Below are 20,698 nucleotides of genomic sequence, written 5' to 3' on the forward strand. Positions count from 1 at the left end.
TAGACTTAAGAAAGTGATGGAAAAATATTCATAATGCACATTAAGCCTAAAAGTTTATTGGACATACATTGGGAATGGGGGCAGAGCTTGTTGTTAAACATTTACTAGCACACTCCTGCCTAGAGAGCATGTCTCTCAAGCCTGGGTATGGGACCATATCTGTGGGAAGATCGAGTTGTACTAAGACTAACTTGGTCTGTGTGATTTTACCTTTGGGAGGAGGGCTGCTTCTGGTGTGCTACCTCCATCATCTCCTCCACACTTATACTTAAGGATCTGGGCTTTGGATATTTTGGCATCATAATAGTTGAAAATATGAAAAGGAGCTAGGTTAGCTTGGGTGTAGCCTTGCAAATTAATCCACATATAGCATACGCATTAAGCCTTTATCTATATTAGGGGTCCTTAACCTTTTTTGTGTCATGGACCCATTTGGTAGTCCAGTTAAGACTAGGGACACCTTATCAGAATAATGTTTTTAAATGCATAAAGCAGAAATACCTAAGATTTCAAAAGAAACCAATTACATTGAAATATAGGCATCAATATTTTCTTTTAAAAAGTTCAGAGACCCTAAGTTAAGAACCCTGACTATGGACTTTGTAGGTCTTCTTGTCTTATATTCACATGTAGCTCGATAGAATGGGTTCCTTGCATTTTACCAAGGTAAGTAATATAACAATTTATCAGATGTTACATAAGGGCCCTTGGCCTCTGTTCTCTGAGCCCAGCAGAGTAATCCCCATCCAGAAACTCAACATGTCTATTTACAAGATCCAGGTAAGAGAGATCTTCGACTCTTGTGGAAATGCCACTGTTGAAGTTGATCTCCACACTGAAAAAGGTCAGTTCCAAACTTCTGTGCCCAGCGGTGCTTCTACGGGTATCCATGAAGCCTTGGAGCTCTGAGGCAATGCTAAGACCCCCTACATGGGGAAAGTTGTCTCAAAAGCAGTCGAGCACATCAATAAAACTATTGCCCCGACCCTGATTAGCAAGAAACTGAATGTTGTGGAGCAGGAGAAGATCGACAAATTGGTGATAGAGATGGACGGCACCGAGAATAAATCTAACTTTGGTGTAAATGCCATGTTGGGAGTGTCTCTGGCTGTTTGTAGGCTGGAGCTGCTGAGAAAGGTGTCTCCCTGTACCGCCATACTGCTGACCTTGCAGGCAATGCTGAAGTCGTCCTGCCAGTTCAGCCTTCAATGTGATCAGTGCTGGCTCCCATGCTGGTAACAAGCTGGCCACATGGAAGTTCATGATACTCCCTCTTGGAGCAGCAAGCTTTTAGGAGGCCATGCACACGGGAGCTGAGGTCTGCCCCAACCTGAAGAGCGTGATTAAGCAGAAATATGGACAGGACGCCACCAACGCAGGGGATGGAGGTCTCTTTGCTCCTAATATCCTGGAGAATAAAGCAGCTCTGGACCTGCTATAGAATGCTATTGGTAAGGCTGGCTGTGCTGATAAGGTCGTAATTGGCATGGATGTTGCTGCCTCAGAATTCTGGGAAATATGTCTTGGACTTCAAGTCTCCTGATGATTCCAGCAGATACCTCTCCTCTTCTGAGCTTGGGGACCTCTACAAGAGCTTCATCAAGGACTATCCAGTGGTGTCTGTTGAAGATCCCTTTGACCAGGATGACTGGGAAGCTTGGAAGAATTTCACTGCTACTGCAGGCATCCAGGTGGTGGGGGATGACCTCACAGTGACCAATCCCAAGCGCACTGAAAAGGCTGTGAATGAGAAGGCCTGCAACTGCTTCCTACTCAAAGTGAACCAGATTGGCTCCATGACTGAATCTCTCCAGGCATGCAAACTGGCCCAGTCCAATGGGTGGGGAATAATGGTTTCCCATCGTTCTGGGGAGACTGAACATACCTTCATTGCAGACCTGGTGGGGGTTCTCTGCACTGGGCAGACCAAGACTGGTGCCCCCTGCCAATCTGAGTGTTTGGCCAAGTATAACCAGCTTCTCAGAATTGAGGAAGAGCTGGGCAGCAAGGCTAAATTTGCTGAAAGGAATATCAGAAACCCTCAGGCCAAGTAAGCTCTGTGGCCAGGAAGCCTAAGAACTTGCAGGCTCCAGTCACCTCCGTAGAAGTCTGCTCCTGTCCTAAGAATGGGAAGCACCAAGTACTAGACCAGTTTTGTTTTGGGGGCAAGGCCTCTGTTGCTTAATTTACCTCTCCCTTCCACATTTCTGTGATGTTCTCACTGCTTCTTTAGAGCTTTCTTACACCAGAGACTACCTGATCATCTGGCTCTCGGTTGGCAGACCTTTGTCATCCTGTGACAGGGATAGAATGACCTGTTCTCACCCCCAACCCTGGTGTTGATGTGTGAAGTTATGTACTTGTGATGCAGCCCTGATGAGCCCACAGGTCAGATCCTTAGTGGCTTCTATGTGAAAAATAAAAGTATTCAGTAATCCCCCATACACACACAAGTGACATAAGGGACTACTCAATTATTGTAAAACCTTTCTGTTTTTACTTGAGTTTTCTTATATAAGGCTATGCTTCTTATAGTTGTCTCTGATGTGATATGGTACGGTGGTGTTGAATGCAGTCATCAAAGGTACTACCTGACTCTAATCCCATGGTTGCATCAGGTCCAGACTGATTGGAGCTGGTCTTGTGATATCTCTGGAAACTTCCCATTGTTGTACCTGGAGCCTGCTGTTCTGACCAGATGTCACTACTCCCCAGCTTTCTCTAAGGGAATTTCAATTGTTATGCAAAACAACTTATGTATCAGCTTTGCCAGGCTGTATCTTCCATCAGACTCCTTCCATGTTGCTATTTAAGCCCTACCAGCTCTGCCCCAATTGGGCACTGCAAGACTTCAGTGTAATGTGGTGTCCCAAATTGCAATTCCCTTGCCTTGATTAAAGATGTTAATTTTTGCTACGTTCATAGTCTTCTTTATTTTAGGTTGACAGTGGATAGGGGATTGAACTTGGAGTTGAGAAGACCTGGGTTCAAATCCCACCCTTGCTTCCTGTGCTGTCCTGGACAAGTCATTTAACAACTCAGTCCTCAGTGTCCTCACCTGTAAAACAAGGGGTTGGACTTGATGGTCTCTAAGTTCCCTTCCAGATTTAAATCTATGATCCTATAAGCCTAAAACCTCTAAGATAAAAGGTTGAAATGGATAGGACCCTGAACTTGGAGTCCAGAATACACGTGTTCAAATCCCACCTCAGGCATTTATAAATGTGTGACCCTGGCCAAGTTCCTTATTTTCTCTATGCTTCAGTTTCCACATTTCTAAAATTAGAAGGTTGAATTTTGTGACCTGTAAGGCCTCTTCCTGCTCTAAATAATATAGAATCAAGATTCACAGCTGACTTCCTAATAACTATAGGGATGATGTAATTTTGCTTCCCCAGTATAGAGGCTCCTGAGATTAAACCCAGTTCATTGTGTCAGAAGTAAAGGTTAACATACATGGGTTGCATGTCCATGGTCACACAGATAATGTCAGAGCCAAGATTTGAATCCAGTTTTCTGAATCTGGCAATCATTTCCAGGTTCAATATTGACTGTTCTGAGGCCCATGTGAATTCTTAGTTCTGGTGGGATTCCCTGTGTGGTCCAAATCCCTGCCCTATAGTTCTTGAAAACCATTCTTTTGATGGCCTAGACTTCATCTTAGGCACGTTCCATGTGAAACCCTAGGCTCTGGAATTTGTTGTTCATTTTGGAAAGCTCTTTTGTCATTTAAATGTGAAATAATTTCCCTCCAAGAACTCTTGACCATCCTTGGTCCTTTCCGATCAAGTCAGAATTCAAAATTTTGAGACTGATTTAAAGCAGATGTTTGGCCAGTTCCAGAGGGCATATTTCCTCCTCTCTCCTCCTCTTCTCCCCCTACCCCCTCTTCCCAGAATGCTCTATCAGAGCCTGGGAAGGAAGGCAGGAAGAGACAACTTTTTGAATCTTGAACTATTAGAAGACAAAACCTCCTTAATGGACTTTTATGTTATTGCTGTGTGTTCTCAGTTATTCCCACAGGGCTAGAATAAGGCAGAATAGGGCCTGATAGGCATGTTTGGAAAGCCTGACCACATAGAGTGTCCAGATGGTTATATTATTCTCATCTCTTGGATCTGGTTGGGTTGCTCTCTTAGAAGCCTTAGAAGTTTTAATTCGGGTATGTTAGCTAAAAGAAAGGCTTTAATTGTTGTTCTCTAACAGCTCTGGGACCCTTCCCACTGAGTCACCAACGATTGTTTTTTTGGTGAAATACTGGCATGCTGCTTAGAAGGATTCTGAGGATTATCTCCTCCATGTCATGGAAGTAGTTGCTGCTATTTCTGATAAGTAAAATTACACTCAATTTAGTTGCTCTTTTGTCAGGACCCATTGGGTGGTGGTGACTGATTTGGTGCAAAATTTGGTGTAAAAATATCCAACCTATTTCCTGCTACTTTTATCCTTCAAAAAGGTGAACAAATACTCAGTTGTTATCCTCATTCATTTTTTCTTCCTTTACTTAAAGATTTTCTTCTTTGACTAATAGGAGAATTACTAAGACCATGAATTAGGTCTACCAGAGGGCCACCAATTTCATAGGATCAGAGATAGAGATGAAAGCAGATTGGCTTTGAATCAGCTTGGGGTTGGTTTTGTTCAGCCCTCTTGGCGCCATTATGCCTCCCAAAGAAGCATCAAAGGGTTTAGAGATGGAACATCTGATCTAGTTCCCTTGTTCTATTGATGGAATCAACTAATCTAGTCCCCTCATGTGACAGGTGAGGAAACTGAGGCCCCCAGGAGATTATGTCACGTTCACAGAGGTTACTAAGCCTTGAAGATAGGATTTTGAACACATGTCTTCTAATCCTAAATCTAGTATTGTTTCCACTGTACCATATTGCCTCCTATGAATTATCCACATGTATCTCCTCTGCTGAAAAAAGTTAGGGCCACACATCTGCCCCCTGCACCTCTCCCCTCTATTCCACATGGCAGATGGAAGAGGATCAAAAACAGAACTAGACAAGAATTTAAGGTCATCCATTCCAACCCCCATATTTTACAAATGAGGAAACTGAGGCTCAGGGAGATTAGATGGCTTGACCAGGGTCACCCAGTAGGTAATATCTGAGGCAGGATTTGAAAACTGGTTTTCCTAATTCCAAATCCAGTGCCCAGTTCTCCATGCCACGCCTCCTTTTCTTCATGAGAATGTAGCAACTCATCAAAGACGGCTTCTCATCTTTCTTTTTTTTTTTATGTGCAGGACAATTCTCATCTCTGACATGTTAAGGGTGCTCCTTAATTTCTAGGGGTTCTAGAGCCATGATTAGTGGGGAAGCAAGGGGTCATTTGTTATCTCCACTTTGGGATCTCTGAATAATGTAATTAGTTGACAGGGCAAAAAGACGGAGGAGTGGGAAGGGACCATCTAATTAACTCCAGGTCTAACTGGGCTAGTTCTCACAGAGATAGGAGTCCTTGTTCTTATGACCCGGATTGGAGTCTTAGAAAGTGTCCTCTACATAGATAGACAAAAACAAAGGAGCAAAAGGTTGTTCTTGGCCTGAATTTCTGATTTCATTCTTAGCTATGTAGTGGCTTTCTTTCATCTTCAAGATCAAATATAAACATAAAAACTTCTTTTTGCTATTTAAAACCCTTTATAACCTGACTCCTTCCTACTTTTACAGTTTTTTTTACACCTTATACCCCTTCACCCCATCCCCTGCCCCCAACAATGTACTTTTTGATCCAGCAAAAATTTGCCAAACGAGATTCTTAATATCTCTCATGACTGCAATGTTCTCCCTCTTCTTCTCTACATCTTGGCTTCCTTAGGGTTCCATCTAAAATCTCATCTTCTACAGAAAGTCTTTTTTGATACTCCTTAATGCTAGCACCTTCCCTTTATTGATTTTTCCAATTTATCTTATATGTAGCTTGTTTTAATATAATGGTTTACTAACGTGTTGTCTCCTCCATTAGATTGAGCTCCTTAAGAGTAGTGACTGTAGTTTGACCTTTTTTATGCCCCCAATATAAGCATAGTGCTTGGCACATAGTAGGTACTTAATAAATGTTTATTGGCTGACTGATTCTCTGGTCTCTAAAATAGGCAGTAGGCGCAATGAGCAGATTCATTCAGAATCCTTTGTTTATTACTCCATTTATTGGGATGTGCAGTCTATGAGATGAAGCCACAAGGCAATTGCCCCAGGCTTGAATGAGCCCTAATTCAGAACAAAAGGCTTAATATAAGGCAGTGTGTTATAGTGGAAAGAGTGATAAATTTGGAATTGAAGGCCCTGAGTTTGAATGTTGGCTCTGATGCTCACTCCTAGCTGGGTGACTTTGGGTAAGTCATTTAACCTCTTTATAAAAATGGAGGGGGTTGAACTGCATGGCTCTATAATCCTGTCAACTCCAAATCTATGATCTAATGATTCTCAGGGGAAAAACACTCTAACAAATAGAGTCATCCAAAAATGTAATGGGATATCTTGGGATGAAGTGGGATCCCCTCTCTCTGGCGGGCTTCGAGCAAAGGCTAGAAGAACATATATCTGGTCATCTGGTATAATGTAGAGGGTTAAAAAAATAATGTAGAGGGTTCCTTGCTTCTGTGGGAGGTGGATTCCATTTAAGGTTAGCAACATCTTCATTTCCTACCTGGCTATACTCCTTCATGTCCCCAGGAAATTTATCACTTGGAACCTCATCATCTTGCAAGATCCATTTTGTCAGCCTTGGCACTCACACCTTGTCAGCAGACGCTCACTCTCTGATTGGAGAGTGGAGGGAAGACCTCCCCACCTTAAGGAGGGTGCTCAGGCCAGTCATCCCTTCATTTACCACTTGGCTGCACTCCTTTATATTTCTCCATCATGCCTCCGTGCCAGACACCTTCTCCTCCTCCTCCCCCTCCTTTTTAGATTCTTTTTGTGTATTGTCTTTCCTTATTAGAGTATAAAATTGTTACTTATTAGGTTATATTTCTTTATTAGAATGTAAAATCCTTGAAGGCAGAGACTTTCTTTCTTTTTTTTTTTTTAAAGCAATAGGGGTTAAGTAACTTGCTCAAGGTTACACGGCCAGTTATTATTTCTGGGTATGGTGCTGAGTATCCGAGCCCGGATTTGATCCAGGTCATCCCAACACTGGAGCCAGTGCTCTTACTTGCTGAGACACCTGGCCACCCCTGAGAGACTATCTTTCTTTTTGTCATTTGTATCCCAAGCATTTGGCACAATGCCTAGCATATATTAGAAACCTCTGAGGTTCCTTCCAGTTCTGATATTCAGTGATTCTAAGAAAATTGATGCCTGATTAGCCATTGGATCACAATGCAGTCCCTCTTTGTGTCTCTAGAGAAAGAGACAGAGTTTCATTATAGGTTCAAGGTTAAGACTAAGATTATTGGTCAGTGGGTTCCCTTTTGTCCTTCCCCATTGTGTGGTCCACTCCTTTATAACAAACACTGGCTCAAAATGCTGTGAAAATCAGCTCATTTTTCTCTGGAGACAAAACCCATTATAGAAAGCATAGATGCCAAATAAACAAGATTTAAAGAATTGGAAACTCCTGAGGGTAAGCTATGACAGTTTGCGAGGCAGCAATGAGCCAGGGGAGGAAGGAGTAAAGAAGGGATAAATTTACCAAGTCCCTGTAGCAGTGACAGGAAAACAGCAAAATTCTGACCAGGCAGATCACTCTTTAAGCTGGGCAGTGACACAAATAAAGCTCCAATTACTTACAGCTATATTCAGTTCAGGCAGCAGTGATTGCTTCACTAGTGGTCAGCTGGCCACTGGCATTGGCGTGAGTGCTTACCCCTTGTTCTTGATCCTCTTTTCAGAGTTCCAAAGTTTCTGGGCTTTTGGAGTAGCTTCTCATTCCCATGATCCTTTAGATCCTCCTTCCATCTGGGAAAACCCTTCTTCCCATCATCTCCCTTGATGAGGATCAGTCTAGCTCAGTTCAGAGGCTCCTCACTAGAATTTGACTACCAGCAGAAGATTCCCACACTTCCCCATAAAAAATTCATCTACACAAAAAAATACCAACAAAAACGTGGAAGGAATTTCCGTCTGTATTAGTGCTAATTAATTGTTTGGAGTATTCACATTGATCACAGACATAGGATTGTCGATTTACAGCTAGAAGGATATTAGAAGTGATCAAGTCCAATTTTTTAATTTTATAGCTGAGGATATTGAGACAGAGAGAAGATAAATGACTAGCCCAAGGTCACACAACTAGTGAGCATCTGAAGACTCCAAGTGCAGTGCTGTATTAATTATGCCAAGGCACATCTTAAAATCATAGATTCTTGTAGAACAAGGAAGAACAAAATTTCATACATTTCTCATGCAAATTCTATAAAGTGGAACAATATGTGAGTGTCAGTCAACAAACAAGCACCCTGCTGTGTGCTGGGTATTATGTTTGGCACTGGGGATACAGAAATAAAAGTGAAAGAGTCCTTGCCCTTTGTTGGGAGGACACTATGTGTATATAAATAAGTATTATTAGGGATGAAAGGAGATTAACAGAAAAATATTAAATTGATAATAAGATTCTACAGCAATTTGTTCTAGGGTCTAAGGAAAGCATTACTTTCCCACTTCCAACTGCCATACATAAAGAAACTGTAATGAATTGTCTTTGACAGAGTAGAGTTAGGACCCAGAAGTACTTATTTTCAGTCCATTCCAATCCAATAACATTAAATTATTATTATAACATATTATATATAGTATATATGTTATATATACTATATCTAATATGTTATATATATTAAAAGGGAGGCGGAAGGATGGGGAGAAGGTATCTATGATGTTCCAGGTATTCTGCTAAGTGCCATTGATACAATTAATAAAAAAGAAAGATGGCTCTTACCTTCAAGGAGCTTACAGTCTAAAGGGGGAGATAACACACAAAAGAAGGAAGGGAAGTAGGGAGAGGGAGGACAGAAAATCAGGACAGGGCAGCATATGTAAAGTAGAGTAAGCTAGGTCCAGTTCCTGCCCTCTATAAAGGAAGGTATTGGGACGAGTTTGGTACTCACGCTCCATCCTTCCAAATAGGAGAAGAGAGGAGATTGAGGGAGATGGCATTAGTCAAGGCCTTCAGTTAGCAGCATGGTGGTGAATTTAGATAGGATGAATTTGTCCTGGGAGGGGGCATCTTACTCCTTAGAGTTGAAACCAGGTGGAGCAACAGATGCAAGGTAGAGAGTCTCTCTCCGAAAGTGCATTTCCTCCAGTCTTGAAACATCCCATATTCACAAAATTTTGTGGAATATAAGGGCTTGCAAGATTATCTGAAATTTATCTTATCGATGGTTTGTTTGTACGTAGTCATTTGCATGTTTTCTGCCACTGTTAGATTGTGACCTCCTTGAGGGCAGGTATTGTCTTTTACCTTTCTTCACACCCCCAGCATTTAGGACAGCATCTGGCACACAGTAGGTGCTTAATAAATGTTTCTTGACTGACTGTGGTTATAATTCAGAAATGTGAATAATGATAACTAGAATTTTTAGCACTTCTCTGTTTTTTTTCTCATTTTATTCTTACAGTATAGGGATAGAGAGTAAATCTGTGATTTAATTGCCATAGGAAACCCTCTTACTGATGTAGGTCTACACCTTTTTCTGGAGCTTATAGTCATAGAGAGTTGCTTGGCTGCTGAGAGATTAAGTGACCGACCCAAGGTGACACAGACAATACATGTCAGCATCTGGACTTGAACCTAGCTCTTCGTAACTTTGAGGTCAACTCTCTAGGACCTATATCTGAAGTTTGGACTATTTACTATACCTGAGACATCAGCTCAGATTGACATAGATATGGGAAGTGTGTCTGGGAAAATCTAACCTAGCACCAGTTTAGTCAAACTGAGTAGTATTCCCCATTTCACTGATGAGAGGGCTGAAGCACAGAGAGGGTAAGTAACTTTCCCAAGATCACACAGCTAGTAGAAGGGAAAGGCTGGTGTCAAACCTAAGTCATCTTCTTTTGGACCACTAGGCCACAGGCATCTCTTTGTTTGCTTCCCCATTTTCTTTTCAAAGATGAAAAGTCGTGTCTCACAATGGACAGAGGGCTGAGCTTGGAATCAAGCAAGTCGATGCTTTATACTTACAAGTGATAGACCTTGGGTAAGTCATTTGACCTCTGAGCCTTAGGCAATACCCTGACTTATCTATTAAGTTTTCACTGGGTTGTGATCCTCATTTGTAGCCATGTATTTGTAGTGAGAGGTTACACATTTAACAGCCTCAGCTCTTACCTACAAGGTAAAGTAATCTGTTGTTGATGGAGGATTTTTTTTATTCCATTCCTACACTTATCAGTAGTCTGGGTTTCAATTCTGGGCCCTTGAGCAAGAATTTTACAAAAGCCCATTTACCCTTTGTAATTTCAAAAAATAAACAGATTTGCAGCTGAGAAGGGCCCCCCTCTTTGCAAGGAAGGCTGCTTAGGCAATATTTACATCTATGTGCTAGTGAGTTCCCTGTAGGAGGCCTGACGCCTTATGGTAATGCAATTCATTTCTAGCTCTTTCAAACAGAACTGTTTATTCCTTTCAACATCATCAGAATTCAGCACTGTTTGCTAAAGAGACCCATCACTCATATTGCCAGACATTCCGATACTCCCATGGTACCCAGATAGAGGCCATAGATGGCCTCCACTGACAGTTATTGAAATGCCTAACTAATGTGTATGTGTGTGTGTGTGTCTTCTGTCACCTCAACAGAATGCAAGCTTCTCAAGGGCAGGGACAACGCTTTTAAAATTTTTGGTCTTTGTATTCCCAGGGTCTTGTATTCTAGGACTGTGCCCATAGAAGAGCTGAAGTCGAATAAGCCTTACTTGAATTGAATTGAGCCTCTAGTTTTATTTATTTTTTTGTTTCTTTTTTTTCTTTTCTTTTTTATTTTTAACTTCTGATTTACATCACTCATTTCCGCCAGATTTTGAGTTACAAAATTTCTCCCTGGTTTTCCCCTACCCAATACCCCAAAATAGCAGTCCCACAGGATATCCCCTCCTCCAATCTGCTCTTTCCCATATTTTCTCCCATACCCCTTTCGACTTTTCCAGTGGATCTCTATGCCTCAGTGCCTGTATATCTTATTTCCCAATTACATGTAAAATAGTATTAATAATAGTGTATATATATACATATATATATATATATATAAGTATTTGATTTTAAAGCTTTGAATTCCAGATTCATTCCCTTCCTCCCTTGTCACCCACCCTTATCCTTACCACCTCCCTTGTCACCCACCCTGGAAAGATAAGCAGTTCAGTATAGGTTGTACATGTGTGGCTAATGCAAAACAATAACATAGTAGATATATTGTAAAAGACTGACTATATTTCCCTCCCTCCTCTCCCACCTCCCACTTGTTCTATTCTCTACTTTGATCCTGTCTCTTTTCAAAAGTAGGTGCTCCCAATTTCCCTCCCCCCAGCCTGCCCTCCCTTCCATCATCCCCCCTCTCATCCCCTTCCCCTCCTACTCTCCTGGAGGGTGAGATACCGTATTTAGTATGTATTTCATTCCCTCCTCAAGCCAAATTCAATGGGAATAAGGTTGACCTATTACCTTTTGCCTTCCTATTCTTCCCTCCATTGTAACCATTTTCCCTTGCCTCTTCTTATGAGATAGTTTACCCCATTCTGTCTCCATCTCCTTTTATTATATTCCTCTCTCACCTCTTAATTTCACCTTTTAAGTATCATCCCTTCCTGTTAAATTGGTCCTGTGCCCTCTATCTATGTATACCTCTAAACATATATACACACATTCACATATGTATTCATATGCCCATATACCGTCATATATATGTATATATGTATATACATATATATATTTCTATTCCCTTCAACTACTGAGAAAAGTTTCATAAGTTACAATTATTGTTTTTCCATGTAGGAATGTAAGTAATTCAACTTTGATAAGTTCCTTATGATTTCTTTTCCCTGTTTACCTTCTCATGCTTCTCTTGCTTCTTGTATCCGAATGTCAAATTTTCTATTCAACTCTGGTTTTTTCAGCAAGAATGCTTGAAAGTCCTCTATTCCACTGAATGACCATATTTTCCCTTGAACCATGATACTCAGTTATGCTGGGTAGGTGACTCTTGGTTTTAATCCCAGCTCCTTTGACCTCCGGAATATCATATTCCAAGCCCTTCGATCCCTCAGTGTAGAAGCTGCCAGATCCTGGGTTATCCTGATTGTGTTTCCACAATATTCAAATTGTTTCTTCCTGGCTGCTTGTAATATTCTCTCCTTAATCTGGGAATTCCAGAACCTGGCTATAATATTCCTAGAAGTTTTCTTTTTGGGATCTTTTTCAGGAGGTGATCAGTGGATTCTTTCAACCTCTATTTTGCCCTCTGGTTCTAAAACATCAGGGCAGTTTTCTTTGAGAACTTCCTGGAGGATGATTTCTAGGTTATTACTTTGATCATGGCTTTCAGGTAGTACAATAATTTTTAAATGATCTCCCTGGATCTATTTTTCCAGGTCAGTGGTTTTTCCCATGAGATATTTCACATTGCCTTCTATTCTTTCATTTGTTTGGATCCGTTTAACAGAATCTTGATTTCTCATAAAGTCATTAGCTTCCATTTGCTCCAATCTAATTCTGAAGCAATTATTCTCCTCATTGAGCTTTTGAAATTCTTTTTCCATCTGGCAAATTCGGCTTTTTAAGGCATTCCTCTCCTCATTGCCTTTTTGAGCCTCTTTTGCCATTTGAGTTACTCTATTTTTTAAGGTTTGATTTTCCTCAGTTGGGATATTGACTCTCATTTCATAATTTTCTTTCATTGTTCTCATTTCTCTTCACAATTTTTCCTCCTCTTCTCTTATCTGCTTCTTAAGGTCCTCTATGGCCTGTAACCAGCTCATATTTTCCTTTGAAGCTTTTGGTGCAGGAGTTCTGACTTCACTGTCTTCCTCTTGTTCCATGCTTTGCTCCTTTTTGTCCCCAAAATAGGAGTGTAATGTTGGAATCTTCTGTCTGCTTTATTTCCTTTGCCTGGTCATGTCTCCCCTTAGTCACTTGACCCCTGGGCTTTTTGCCACAGTAGGACTCTGCCACCAGACAGGGGAGCTTTTGTCCCAAATGCTGGGGTTTTCTCAGCTGCCGGAGGTATTAGATGGGTGCCCTCTCTGAGGTCTCCACATGCTCTGGCAAGCTGGACACATACCCTAGGACCTTCACCCTAGACTGCAATCCAGATCTAAGAAGGTTAAAGCAAGAGCAATTACCCCTCAGACTGGTGCTTGGTCTCCCGACACTCTGCAGGCCAGGAGCTGAAGCTGCCACGTGGCGCTGGCTGGCTGTGCCAGCCTCTCAGCGGCTTCTCACTCCAGGGGCAAAAGCCACGCACTCCCACTAATTGGGTCCCAAAGTCCACACTGCACTGACCTCTCACTTTATCTTTTGCATCTATGTGTTGATAATTCTGGAAACAGCCACAGCTGCTGCTGATCTGGAGTCCCTCCTGCTGGAGGCTGGTGAGGCCCACCCTAGGACTAAAGCCTCGGTGTGGGGCTGGTCTTGGCTCTGGCCGATTCCTACCAGCCTGCCAGGCTGTCCTCAGTGGGAGGTTAGCTTCTCTGTGTCATTTTGTGGGTTCTGCAGATCCAAAGTTTATTCAGAGTCCCCTTTTTGCATGGATTGGGGAAGGTGGAAGCTGGAGCAGTGGGGAGGTCCTGCTTCTACTTCACCCTCTTGATTCTGCCCCTCTCTAGTTTTATTTTAGGGCATATTGTATCTAAAATAAAGAAATGATAGACTCACTTTGGGTCTGAAGTTCTACTATTGCCAAGGAGTTTTGAAAAGAAAAACCACAATGAATTTTGACAGAGGTTTACATCTCTTTTTCAGCAACTAGTCAGATCAAGACTGGACATTTTTATCTTTCCAGCCAGTGAATGTAGGATCTTTGGGGATACCTATGTCTGAAGTGTGGGATATTTAATACCTGAGATACAACCTCAGATCGAGCTAGATATGGGAAGTTCATCTGGGAAAATTTAATCTAGTACCAGTTTAGTCAACTTAATTAAATGTTGGGTCTGTTTGCTTCAGTTTCCTCATCTGTAAAATAAGCTGTAGAAGGAAATGGCAAACCACTCCAGTATCTTTGCCATGAGAATCCCAAATGGGGTCACAAAGAGTCAGGCATGACTAGTCAATTAAACAACAACACTGTGTCCCCATCATAAGAGTTTTAGTTGATTTCTGTTTCAACTCCCAGAGTCCAAGAATTTAGCAATTCAGCAAGCATTTCTTTTTTTTTTAAATAATATTTTATTTTTCTCCAATTACATGGAAATACAACTTTTAACATTCTATTTTTTTTTAACAGTTTGAAGTTCCAAAAATTTTCCCTCCCTCCACTTGCAGAGAGATGGTAAGCAATTTAATATAGGTTATATATGTTCAAACATGCAAAACATATTGCCATATTAGTCACATTGTAAAAGAAGACACAGACCCAAAGGAAACACACACACACACACACACAAATAAAGTAAAGAATAGCATGGTTTAATCTGCATTCAGACCCCACCAGTTCTTTATCTGGAGGTGGATAGTATTTTTCAACATGAGTCCTTTGGAATTGCCTTGGATCATTCTATTCATGACAATAACTAAGTCATTCATAGTTGATTATTGTACAAGCATTTCTGTTACTGTGTACAATGTTCCCCTGGTTTTGCTCATTTCACTTTGCATCAGTTAGGTAAGCCTTTCCAGGTTTTTCTGAAATCAACCTGCTCATCATTTCTTATAACACAATAGTATTCCGTTCTATTCATATACCACAACTTGTTCAGCCATTCCCACTTGATGAGTATTCCCTCAATTTCCAATTCTTTGCCCCTACAAAAAGAGCTTCAATCATCAAGCATTTCTTAAGCACATTATAAATACTGCTCTGTGCTAGGTACTGAGGAAGCAAAGATAAATAAGGTGTGATAAAGGATTTATAATTCCATGAAGGTGATAATACAGATATATCAGTAACTGTAATTCAAAACAGAATATGAAGTAGTAGTGTGATATACTGAAAATAGTACAAGATTTGGGGTCAGAAAACCTGGCTTTAAACCCCACTTCTGTTACTTACTCTGTGTCACTTAGCTCTTTATGCCTCAGTTCATCATTTGTAAAATGAGGAGATTGGATTAGCTGACCTCTAAGATCCCTTCCTTCTGGCTTTAAATCTATGATACTATGAAACTATGATTTGACTAGATGCTCTTTGAGGTTCCTTAAGCTCTAAATCTATGTTCCTATTTTCACAGTTCTTGCCCCCAGCATGCTTAGCAATCTAGTTGACCACATGGGAACTTTAGGAATTGGTTGTGTGACTCATACATTAAGAATTTACCAATGACCTATAACAAAAAGGGCAACATATCCCTAAGCCATTCTCTTTATTTTCTGGCTTCAAAGCATAAGGACAACTTGGACCTGTATTTGGTAGGTCAGCCATAAGCACGTATTCAACTTAGACAAGTCTGTGCCTGGGATGGGACTACCTTTCTATTTCTGTCTGTCTCTTTTTCAGGCTCTCTGTCTCTTTCTCTGCTTTTCTCTGTCTCCTCTTCCTCCTTGTCCTCCTCCTCCTCCTCTCTGTAAGCCTCTGTCTGTTTTTTTCTCTGTCAGTCTCTCTCTGTCTCTTTGTGTTTATTTCTTTCAGTTTCTGTCTCTGTTTCTCTGTCTGTCTCTATCTCTGTCTGTCTCTCTCTCTCTCTCCCTCTTGCACTCCTTTCATAAGTAGGTGTCTCCAGATGCAAGAGTCCAGGTTACCTGAAGAGTTTCAGAAGGTCATGAGGTCCCTGGGAGACCAGTGAGGCAGTAGCCCTAGTATCTATTGGAAAGGTCAGTTAAGGCTGCTAATGCTCAGACTCTTAGCAAGGGAAGATCCAGGAGATAGGTAACTGGAAAGAAGAAGAGGCTGGGCTATTTGTTCTGGCAATATCCAGTGTCAAAGAAAACTCTGAAATGTCTAATTAGTAGTGTTGCACAATAAAATATTAGCCTCCTAAATGATTGTAAAGTAGCAGTAAGTTAATATACCAAATCCTGTTTAAATTGTTCTTTCAATGCATTCTGATTCTTTCATGTTTATCATGGCTTTCTGTATGGGAATAAAATGACCTGTCCTATAACCAATTCATATTGTGATTGAGTACTTTTAATTTTTTCTCCTTTTCAGTCAGCTATAGATTAGAGTCAGAAATAGCATTTTCCACTGGTATAATAGAGGTAGGGGTGATGAGCCAAGGAATATGAGAATAGGGAGTCCCATTTCCTCAAGAGAGGTCAGGCTCCCCTAGCAATGGACCTGGGACATAATAACATAACTACAGGACAGAGATTGGAATAGGTTATCAACCCTGGGGCCTTGGCAGAGTGGTTACATCTAGTCTCTTTGTTAGACTATGATAAGTGCATAGGAAAAATATAGACAAGACATGTCCTTTTGGTGAAAGGTAGGGTCTCAAAGCCTTGGTGTATAATCATAAGGCCTTATACCAGATCATGGAACGAACACTTTTTGGGGGCCCTATTTTTCATTCTTCTGTTTGTTAGACTGGAAAATCCTTAGCTAAGGATATACTCCTTGAAGACATTTAATGTCAAGATGGCAGTACCATCAATTCTACTAGATTGTGTCCTAAGCTGATTGTTGGTCTCTATTACATAGTAGATACTGAACAAAGAACTTTTAACCTGCAACCAACATCAGTCAGTCAGCCAACAGTTAGCAATTATTAAACACCTTTGATGTTCGAGGGGCAGTGCTAAGTGCTGGACAGTGAGTTGGTCAACATTTAACAAGCATTTATTAAGCACTTACTTTGTGTCACGTAGGGGCAGCTAGGTGGTGCAATGGACAGAGCATTGGACTGGCAATCAGAATGATTCATCTTCATGGCTTTGAATCTGATATCAGATATTTACTAGCCATGTGACTCTGGGCAAGTCACTCCCTCATATGTAAAAGGAGCTAGAGAAGAAAATGACAAACCACTCCAGTATTTTTGCCAAGAAAACCCCCAATGGAGTCACAAAGAATTGGACATGATTAAAATCACTCAACAACAAAAAAAATGTGCCAGGTACCATGCTCAACACAGGTGATTCAAAGAAAGGAAAAAACCAGTCCTTACCCTCAAGGAACTCTAATGAGTAAGACAACACACAAATAACTATCTGCATAAAAGCTATATGCAGTGTAAGTGTAAATTGTTTTGTTGTTTGTCCTTTGTTTTCAAAGAGGACTGATGACATGAGTGATATCTTGATTTGCTCGTGAATCAAATTTAAGTGAGGTAGAGTTTCACAAAGTCATTGGCCCTACTCTCTCTTCCAGAGTCATCAAAGTCCAGTGGCAAGACAAAACTCAAAATCATTGGCAATGGTGAGGGATGCAATGGGTGACCTTGACATTTGTCATGTCTGATCAAGCTCCAAGGTTCCACAGCACCTGCTTCAGACACCTTCATGGCAAATGGAACAAATTGCTCTAGGACCTCTGGTGCAAGAACTTTCCAAGCTCTTTCCAGGGCTGCTCATCTACCTTTGCTGTCTCAATTCTCACCTGTGGTTCCAAGAATCTATAGCAGGAGCAACAGCCACATCCAGCAAAACTGTCTTGGCAGATGGGTTGAACTAGGGTGAGGGTAACTGACAGGCCTCAAATGTGTTGGTGAGTTAGGGGATGTCTACTCCAAGCATGTGAAGACTTCCCCAGGCAAGTGGGTAGATGAAGAAAGTGGAAAGTATTCTCAGAGTACTGGTCCTGAAGTATATGAGAGACAGGAAAAGGCCTTCTTGCAGAAAGAGCTAAATCTTGAAGGAAACCCATGAAACTAAGAGATGGGGGTGAGGAAAGAGACAATCAGTGCAAATTCATGGTGTTGAGAAAGTATGTGACATGCGAGAGAAATGCCTAGTAGGCCAATGTAGCTAAATTGCAGAGTCCTTGGAGGGTAAGAAAGTGTAAGAAGACTGGAAGGTATGAACAGGTTAGATTGGAAGGAGCTCTAACTACCAAGTGAAGGACTTTATATTTGATCCTGGAGGTATCAGGGAGCCACTGGTACGTTTCCTGACTCGCTCTCCCCCAGATGTCTTTGGGTGATATTTTTATAGTTGAAATAAGGGTATCAGAAATGTAGGTAACCACTGATAGTCTTCATGCATCTTCAACTCAGGTCCTTAGGTCTTGAAAGGTGGGCTATTTGGAGTGACATTACTCAGAAAGAGGAGATGGATGCATTTCTGGGCTGGAATTCTGATAGTGCCAATGAGTTTTGAATCAGAGAGCCAGCATGAGCTTTGGCATGGGACTATCTCTCTATTTTAGAACCAAGCAAGCCTGCCCTATGGGTCTGGATATGTAGGGGTATATGTGAATAGCAAGGGAGGAGAGGGAAGGTCATGTCTCCAGCTAGTGTTTTAACCAGTCCAGTGTGAGCATGTTCAGTGACAGGAACTTGCTTGTTTCCAAGACAACAGGATTCAAGCTCAAGCCTTGACTGCTCTGGAGGAGGCCGTTTCAACGTCATTTCCATCCTTTTGAAGAAATGTACATTTTGATGGGCAAAGTGCCAGAAATAATTAGACCAAATAGCTCCTCAGAACCCTGATGGAAAAATACAGAGGAAGAAAAGAAATCTGAATGTGTATAAATATGTGTGCTGTGTCTGTTGTGAGAATTTCTCAACAGAAATCATGAAAATCCAGGCAAAGCTGGGGATGAGAGCCTTGTAAGAGAATATAATAATCATCAAAGAAAGAAAACTGAGAAGAGAAATTAGAGAGGGACAGCCACATCCTTGAACCTTACTAAAACAAGTAGGTTAGGCAATCAGACTTAAAGTTGAATCTCCCCACATTGCGTCAAATTGCCTAGGAGTATTAATTTTGTTTTTATTTTCTTCCTTTCTCTGGGTGAGGTATCTGTTCTGGCTCTAATTTCCCATGTTTAATGTGGAGATCGAGAGTTTTGTTTTGTTTTGTTTTCTCCTGAGTTGAAGAGTGATGGAATAAATTCTGTAGGCTTGGCAACAGAAAAACTTTTTACCCCCATACTTGTTAACTTATCTTATTGTGGGGTGGAAGGTCTTTGCTCTGGAGAATCAGGGAAGAAGTTCACCTTGTTTCCTTCATTGTGACATTCAGTGCTCCTCCTCTTGCCTGACTTCCACACCCTAGAGTGAACAATGCTTAGGAAAGAACGTCCTATCTCTAAGGCCAAAGGTCTGAAGTCAATGCTGACTATTGACTTTACCCCAGAATGAAGAGTCAGTAATTCACCATTCACCAATTATTACAGTTCTGGCTCATGACCCATAGACACCCTGGCCTGGCTAAATGGAAAATGATATCTAAGTAATGAGCATCAAAGACCCAGCATTTCTGAAATCAGAGGGGGTGAAATTTTTTTTTGGCCCATTCCATCAGAGTCTAGATCTAACCCCAAATATTTCAGCTGCATTCTTTCCCTCTATACATTAACACATTTCTCTGACTCTCTTGCAGCTGAATAAATTAAACAAACGACCCTATTTGGAAAATTGGAATCTTCTCCCTCAGAGTTAAATGACTAAGCAGTGATTTATCTGGTCTGCTCCTAGAGGGTGAGAAGTCATACAAAGGTCTCAAAGCTGCAGACCGAGGTAAATAGTGCGTCTTAATGTATTTAGCAAATGATAATGCAAACCAAAGAAAATATATGACAGGGAGGAAGGAAAACTGCATTCTCTGCTTGGGAAGTAATTGAACATTTATAGCTTGGGAATAGCTAGTTCATAGCTGGGGGAGGGGGAGCTCTTTGCTTCTGTCAATAAAGGAATTGCTGTTAGTGAGGACAGTCCTATGGATGAACTATCTAGTCTCAGGGTATTTAAGAGGAATGTAGTAGTCTGGATAGGCAGGCTTGAAGATCCATAAGCCTTCATAAATTCAATTTTATACACTTATTAAGGTTCCTCATAGAGCTTACATTCTACTGGGAGGATTATAACATGTATACATATAAATAAATACAATGTATTCTGACTGCAGAGTAATACAATGTGATTTGAAGAGAGAAAGCATTACCATCTGTAGAAACTAGGAAAGGCATCATTTCAGAGGGAGCATCGAAAATGGATAGGAAAATGATGGGTAGCTAGATGGTGCAGTGCATAGATAGAGTTCTAGACCTGGAGTGAGGAAGAACTGAGTTCAAATCCAGCCTCAGACACTTACTAGTTATATGACCCTGGGCAAGTCACTTCACCCTGTTTTCCTCAGCTTCCTCATCTGTAAAATGAGCTGGAGAAGGAAATGGCAAACCATTCCAGTATCTTTTCTGAGAAAACCTAAAAAGGGGCCATGAAGAGTCAGATATAACTGAAAATGACCAAACAACTGGGAAAATAATAGCATTTAGTGTAGATTCTCACTCCAGTGTTAGGTGAGATGAAAGCAGGCCTCCTTAGACATCTACAGAAACTATGAATTATAAAAGTTGGTGGTGAGAAAGGAATGTATTTCAGACATAGGGGAACTCCTCCTATATAAAGACAGAGAGGTACAGGGAGATGGGAATGGCTTATATAGGGAAAGAGAACACACACAAAAAAATCCCTGCCCTCAAGGACCT

At 41.1% G+C, this 20,698-nt stretch overlaps 1 pseudogene; it reads left to right on the forward strand.

Moving 5' to 3' along the window:
- The first annotated feature begins 759 nt into the window (after window positions 1–759).
- Window positions 760–2,054, forward strand: LOC138175324 (alpha-enolase pseudogene; annotated as a pseudogene).
- The last annotated feature ends 18,644 nt before the right edge of the window (window positions 2,055–20,698 follow it).

This window comes from Petaurus breviceps, unplaced genomic scaffold (genome assembly GCF_028583685.1).
Source record: "Petaurus breviceps papuanus isolate PSGF00001 unplaced genomic scaffold, PetGlider_PUasm1.0 77, whole genome shotgun sequence".
In the NCBI taxonomy this organism is placed as follows: domain Eukaryota; kingdom Metazoa; phylum Chordata; class Mammalia; order Diprotodontia; family Petauridae; genus Petaurus; species Petaurus breviceps.